A 7,446-nucleotide genomic window follows, 5' to 3' on the forward strand; every position below is an offset into this window, starting at 1 on the left:
TGAAAGGATTATACACATGACCAAGTAAGATTCATCCCCCTAGGATGTGAGGATGGTTCAACATATGTAAATCAATAAATGTTTTACACCACATTAATAGAATTAAAGATAAAAATCACATGATCATCTCAATAAATACAAGAAAGCACTTGACAAAATACATCTTTTCATGGTAAAAACCCTCAACAGATTGGTTATAGAAGGGACGTACTTCAGCATAATCAAGACCATATATGATAAATCCACAGGTAACATTATTATATTATACTCAATGGAGAAAAATTGAAAGCTTTTCTTCTAAGATCAGGAACAAGACAAGTATATCCAATCTCACCTCTTTTGTTCAGTATAGTACTGGAAGTCCTAGCTAGAGCAATTAAGCAAGATAAATAAAGAAAAGTCATCCAAATCAGAAAGGAAGAAATAAAATTGACATTATTTGCAGATGATATGATTTTATATATAGAAAATCCGAGACTCTATGAAAAAATTGTTGGGACTAATCAACAAATTCGGTTAAGTTGCAGGATGTAAGATTAACATACAGAAATCAGGTTCATGTCTATACACTAAATATCTAAACAGCTGAGAAAGAAATGAAAACTATCCCTTTTACAATAGCTTCAAAAACAATAAAATGCCTAGGAATAAATTTAATCAAGGAAGTCAAAGATTTGTAGAATGAAAACTCCAAGACTGTTGAAGGAAACTGAAGAAGACACAAACAATTGGAAGTTTGTGGATTGGAAAAATTAAAATTGTTAAAACGTCATCTATGTTCTGTTTATTTTTCACCATTGCTAGAGTATAGTTCACTTTGATTTACTTTTATGTCACAAATTAGCATCTTTTTTTTCTTCTTGGCTGTGTTGGATCTTTGTTGCTGCACAGGGGCTTTTTCTCTAGTTGTGGCAAGTGGGGGGCTACTCTTCGTTGTGGTGCGTGGGCTTCTCATCGCAGTGGCTTCTCTTGTTGCAGAGCACGGGCTCTAGGCGCACGGGCTTCAGTAGTTGTGGCTCACGGGCTCTAGAATGCAGGTTCGGTAGTTGTGGCGCACGGGCTTAGTTGCTCTGCGGCATGTGGGATCTTCCCGGGCCAGGGATCGAACCCGGGTCCCCTGCATTGGCAGGCAGATTCTCAACCACTGTGCCACCAGGGAAGTCCCAGAATCTTTTCATTTCAACTTGAAGAATCCTTTCAGCATTTCTTACAAGGCAGGTGTAGTGGTGATGAATTCCCTCAGTTTTTGTTTGTCTGGGAAAGTACTTCTCCTTCATATCCTAAGGGTAACCCCTGGATAAAGTATTCTTGGCTGGCAATTTTTACCTTTCAGCTCTTTGAATATGTATTTCACTCTCTCCTGTCCTGTAGCATTTCTGCTGAGAAATATGCTGATAGCCTAGTGGGAGTTCCTTTGTAAGTTACTATCTTTTTTTCCCCTGGCTGCCTTTAAGATTCTATCTTTATCATTGATTTTTGGCAATTTCGTTATAATGTATCTTGGGAAGTTATTTTTGCATTGAGATAATAGGGTGTTCTGTTAGCTTCTTGGACTTGTATGTCCAATTCCTTCCCCAGGGGTTGGATATTCTGAGCTCTTATTTCTCTAAATACACTCTCTGCTCCCTTCTTCCACTCTTCTCCTTCTGTTAGACCAATTATTCTTTTATTTGTTTTTCTCATCATATCTCACAGTTCTCATAGGGTTTCTTTACTTATAAAAAATCTTAGTTTGTCTTTACTCTTCTGAGTCATTTCTACGTTTCTATCCTGTGAGTCGCTAATTCCTCTTTGATCTTTCTGCGTCTTTTCCTAAATTCTCTAATGTATTCTTTATCAGATTCATTGACTTTTTCAGCTCCAGAATTTTTTTTGGTTGCGGTACGCGGGCCTCTCACCGCTGTGGCCTCTCCCGTTGCGGAGCACAGGCTCCGGACGCACAGGCTCAGCGGCCATGGCTCATGGGCCCAGCCACTCCACGGCATGTGGGATCTTCCCGGACCGGGGCACGAACCCGTGTCCCCTGCATCGGTAGGCGGACTCTCAACCACTGCGCCACCGGGGAAGCCCTCAGCTCCAGAATTTTTGTCTGGTTCTTCCATCTTGTTGGTAAATAACTCCTTCTATTCATTCATTTTACTCCTGAGTTCATTTAGTTGCCTTTCTGAGTTTTCTTGTAGCTCATTGAATCTCTTCATAACAGCTGTTTTGAATTTTTTATCAATTAGATTGCAATATTCTGTGCCTTTGGGTTCAGTTGCTAGAGAATTATTGTTCTTTTTGTTATACTATATTACCATGATTTCTCTTAGTGATGACATGTGCCTCTGCTGTTGCATTTGAAATACCACACACCTTTCTTGTTTACTTTGTTCAGTTTAACAGATGGGCAATTACAAACTTTTGTTTTCCACACGGTGGCGCCGTTGGTCAAGCTTTTGGCTCCCCTTACCTGAACTAGCTCTGGGGTTGCACTTGGGAGCACCTGGTTAAAACAAACAAACAAACTGGCATAGTAAAAGGTAGCAGCAGAGTAGGGTGTAGTGTGGGCTTAGCCCCTGGGGCTTTCTGGGTGTCCATTGCCCAGTAGGGAGTTCCTCAAGTTGGGGTTGAACCTCCTGCTGAAATCATGAAGCCGGCAGCAGGGCACTTGTTCCTTTAATGGCCTTTGGTATACTTGTCTGCCTCTTTTCCTTTCCTCCCCTCCGCCCCCCTCAGTCACAGAGGTTTTTCCTTAGAAATCCATGCTGCTGGAAAGAGAAACAAATCCATCCTCCTGTGACCTGTGCAGCCCAGTGGTCAGTCACTCACACCCTTTTGCTTTGCACCTCCTCTGTGAGGGAAGTCACTATTGCTACTGCTGGGAAAGCCCAGAGCTTGTCGTGTCACCCTGGGGAAGGAGGGCTGACTTCTTGAGATTCTCCTTCTCCTCTGCCTCCAAATTGGTCTCTCTTCTGGTCCAACGGCATGCCTGATTCTCCTGCTAGCCTGTCTGGACTTCCACAAATTCTCTGTCTCCCTTGCATGTCTGCCTTGTTTTGCATTCACTAGTCTCCCCTCCCCTCCCCCACCCCACCCTCTGTGTTCTGGTGTAAGGTGAAGAAGCCCGTTTGTTTGGTTGTGAATAACCAATTTATTGCAAATAAAAGGGGAAAGAAAAAAGGGACAACTCATGCCACCATGATGCTGACATCAACCCCCAACCCCAAAGCCATTCACAGATTAAACTCAATCCCTATTAAAGTTCCAATGACATTTTCCAAAGAAATAGAAAAAAAAAAATTCTAAAAGTTGAGTGGAATTACAAAAGACCAAAGCAATTATGAGAAAGAAGAACAAAAGCAGAGGCATCACACTTCCAGATTTCAAACTGTATTACAAAACTATAGTAATTAACAGTATGGTACTGGCATAAAAATAGACACAGAGACCAATGCAACAGAATCAAGAGCCCAGAAATAAAGTCCTGCATGTACAGTCAACTAATATTTGACAGGGGAGCCAAGAAAAACCAATGGGGAAAGGACAGTCTCTTCAACAAATGGTGCTAGGAAAACTGGATAAGCACATGCAGAAAAATGAAACTGGATCCTTTCTCCAACCACTCACAAAAATTAAAATGGATTAAAGACTTAAACTTAAGACTTGATATTATAAAACTCCTAGAAGAAAACACAGGGAATAAGCTCCTCAATGTTGGTCTTGGCAATGGTTTTTGATACCAAAGCACAAACAACAAAAGTGATAATCGACAAGTGGGACTACAACAAATTTTAAAGCTTCTGCACAGCAAAAGAATCAGCAAAATGAAAAGGCAACCTACAGGATAAGAGAAAATATTTTCAAACTACATATCAGATAAGGGGTTAATATCCAAAATATATAAAGAATTTATACAACTAAATAACAAAAAAAAAAACCTGATGAAAAAATGAGTAGAAGAACATTAAGTATACATTTTTCCAAAGAAGACATCCAGATGGCCAACAGGTACATGAAAAGATGCTCAGCGTCACTAATCATCAGGGAAATGCAAATCAAAACCACAATGAGGGAGAAAGTGGCCAAGATGGCAGAGTAGAAGGACCCTAAGCTCACTTTCTCTCATGAGCTCACCAAAATCACAACAATCTGCAGAACAACCATCGATGAAAAAGTCTGAAACCTACCAGAAAAGATCTACAACTAAAGACATAAAGAAGGAACCACAGCAAGACCAGTAGGAGGGGCAGACTAACAATATAATCAAATCCCATATGCCCCCCCCCACCCAGTGGGACAGCCACAAACTGGAGAATAATTATATTTCAGAGGATCTCCCACAGGACTGAGAGTTCTGAGCCCCACATCAGGCCACCCCCAGCCCGGGGGTCTGGGGTTCTGGAAGAGGATCCCCCAGAGCATTTGGCTTTGAAGGCCAGCAGGGCTTGACTGCAGGAGCTCCACAGGATTGGGGGAAATAGAGACTTCACTCTTAAAACACCTGCACAAAATCTCATTCATACCAAGACCAAAGGCAAAAGCAGTAATTTCATAGGAATCTGGTCCAGATCTACCTAGTGGTCTTGGAGGGTCTCCTGGGGAGGCAGGGGGGTGGCTGTGGCCCACCCTGTGGGCACAGGCACTGGTGGCGGATATATCAGTAGTGGTTATCTGCATGAACTCCCCTCGAGGCTGACATCTTGCTTGGATCGTTAGCACCAAGACCTGGTCCCATCCAACAGCCTGTAGGCTCCAGTGCTGGGGCACCTCAGGCCAAACAATTAACAGCCTATAGACCGAATGTGCAAAGGCAGGCCAGACATTACCCTGGGACCAGCTGGCCCCTGACCCTTGGGTGACAAGAGAGGAGTGCAGTGCTGGGATGCATAGGACATCTCCTACAGAGGGACACTTCTCCAAGGTAGAGAAACATAACCTGCCATGTACATAAAAATACAAACAGAAATTTAGACAAAATGAAGTGACAGAGGAGTATGTTCCAGACAAACGAACAAGATAAAACCCCAGAAGAAGAACTAAGTGAAATGGATGTAAGCAATCTACCTGAGCCATATAGATCAGTGGAACAGGATAGAAAACCCAGAAATAAACCCATGTACTTATGGTCACTTAATCTACAACAAAGAAGGTAAGAATATACACTGGAGAAAAGACAGTCTCTTCAATAAGTCGTGCTGGGAAAACTGTATAGCCACATGTAAAAGAATGAAATTAGAATATTCTCTAACACCATATACAAAAACAAACTCAAAGTGGATTAAAGACCTAAATATAAGACCAAATAATAAAACTCCTAGAGGAAAACATAGGCAGAGCACTCTGACATAAATTGTAGCAATTGTTTTTTGGATCCGTCTCCTAGAGTAATGGAAATAAAAACAAAAATAAAGAAATGGGACCTAATTAAACTTAAAAGCTTCTGCACACAAAAGAAATCATAAATAAAATGAAAAGACAGCCTACAGAATGGGAGAAAATATTTGCAAACAATGCTACTGACAAGGGATTAATTTCCAAAATATACAAACAGCTCATACAGCTTAATATCAGAAAAACAAACAACCCAATAAAAAAATGGGCAGAAGACCTAAATAGACATTTCTCCAAAGAAGACATACAGATGGCCAACAGGTACATGAAAAGATGCTCAATATCGCTAATTATTAGAGAAATGTAAATCAAAACTACAGTGAAATATCACCTTACACCAGTCAGAATGGTTATCATCAAAAAGTCTACAAACAATAAATACTGAAGAGGGTGTGGAGAAAAGGGAACCCTCCTACACTGTTGATGGACATGCAAATTAATGCAGCCACTGTGGAGAACAAACAGTATGGAGGTTCCTTAAAAAACTAAAAATAGAGTTACCATATGATCCAGCAATCCCACTCCTGGGCATATATCCAGAAGAGATGAAAACTCTGATTCAAAAAGATACATACACCCCAATGTTCATAGCAGCACTGTTTATAATAGCCAAGACATGGAAGCAACCTAAGTGTCCGCTGACAGATGAATGGATTAAGAAGATGTGGCATATATATATACACATTCGTAGACACACACACACACACACACACACACACACACACACACACACAGGACTATTACTCAGCCATAAAAAAGAATGAAATAATGCCATTTGCAGCAACATGGATGGACCTAGAAATTATTATACTAAGTGAAGTAAGTCAAAGACAAGAATCATATGATATATATATATATAAAACTGAATCACTTTACTATACATCTGAAACTAACACAACATTGTAAATTAACTCTACTTCAATTAAAAAAAGAGGTTAAAGAAAACCACAATGAGTTATCAACTCACATCTGTTAGAATGGCTGTCATCAAGAAGACAAGAGGTTAAGTGTTGGTGAGGGTGTGGAAAAAAAAATACACACACAATTATTCAGCCACAAGAAAGAAGGAAACCCTGCCATTTGCAGCCACATGGATCTTGAGGTATTATGCTAAGTGTGATAGGTCAGACAGAGAAAGACAAATACTAGGTATATCACCTGAATATGGAATCTAAAAAAAGCTGAATTCATAAAAACAGAGAAAATGGTAGTTACTGGCGCATGGTCTCTAGGCGTGCGGGTTTCAGTAGTTGTGGTTCGTGGCAACTAAGCCCATGCTCCACAACTACTGAGCCTGTGCTCTAGAGCCCGCGTGACACAGCTACTGAAGCCTGTGCGCCTAGAGCCCATGTTCCGCAGCAAGAGAAGCCACCGCGATGAGAAGCCTGAGCGCCGCAACGTAGAGTAGCCCCCGCTTGCAGCAACTAGAGGAAGCTTGTGCACAGCAACAAAGACCCAACACAGCCAAAAAACACACAGACGCGCACACACACACACACAAACATGGTTTGCTGCGGCAGAGGAAATACCTACAAGTACAGAAGGAGCCTGGCTGGCTAGTAAAGAATATTTTTCACTTTCAAGGGTCTGTTCTGCTTGGAACACTGCCTTCTGGAACTTTCTCTCTTGGACACCTTCCTTAACTATTCAAGCTCCTGAATTTTGGTTTGCTAAGACCTCTCCTGGCTACTATTCCAACCTCCCGTGGGGTTGGGTAAAGGCTGCATATTGCAACACAGAAATTAAGATCAGAGTATTTTCCACAGTAAAGCTATCTTAGTTTCAGAAGGCAGGAATTCTAATTATTATGTTTAAATCCCTCTTTGTAATGTATCGTCCACTTCCTGGAGTTTATTTTTATAGGTGCTTTCATGTTTCTATGAAACAAGAAGAGACAATAATACTCCAGCCACGGAACCATTTGTTCTAGAATTAACAATACATGTGATATTTTTTCCCCTAAAGACCACCCCAAATATGAAGGGTAAAATAGATTATTTTCACAATCCACCATTTACACTAAGCACCACCACTCCCTTCTCTATGTGTGTCACCACTGACCTCTATCCCAAT

The sequence above is a fragment of the Physeter macrocephalus genome, chromosome 8 (genome assembly GCF_002837175.3).
Source record: "Physeter macrocephalus isolate SW-GA chromosome 8, ASM283717v5, whole genome shotgun sequence".
Classification (NCBI taxonomy): Eukaryota; Metazoa; Chordata; class Mammalia; order Artiodactyla; family Physeteridae; genus Physeter; species Physeter macrocephalus.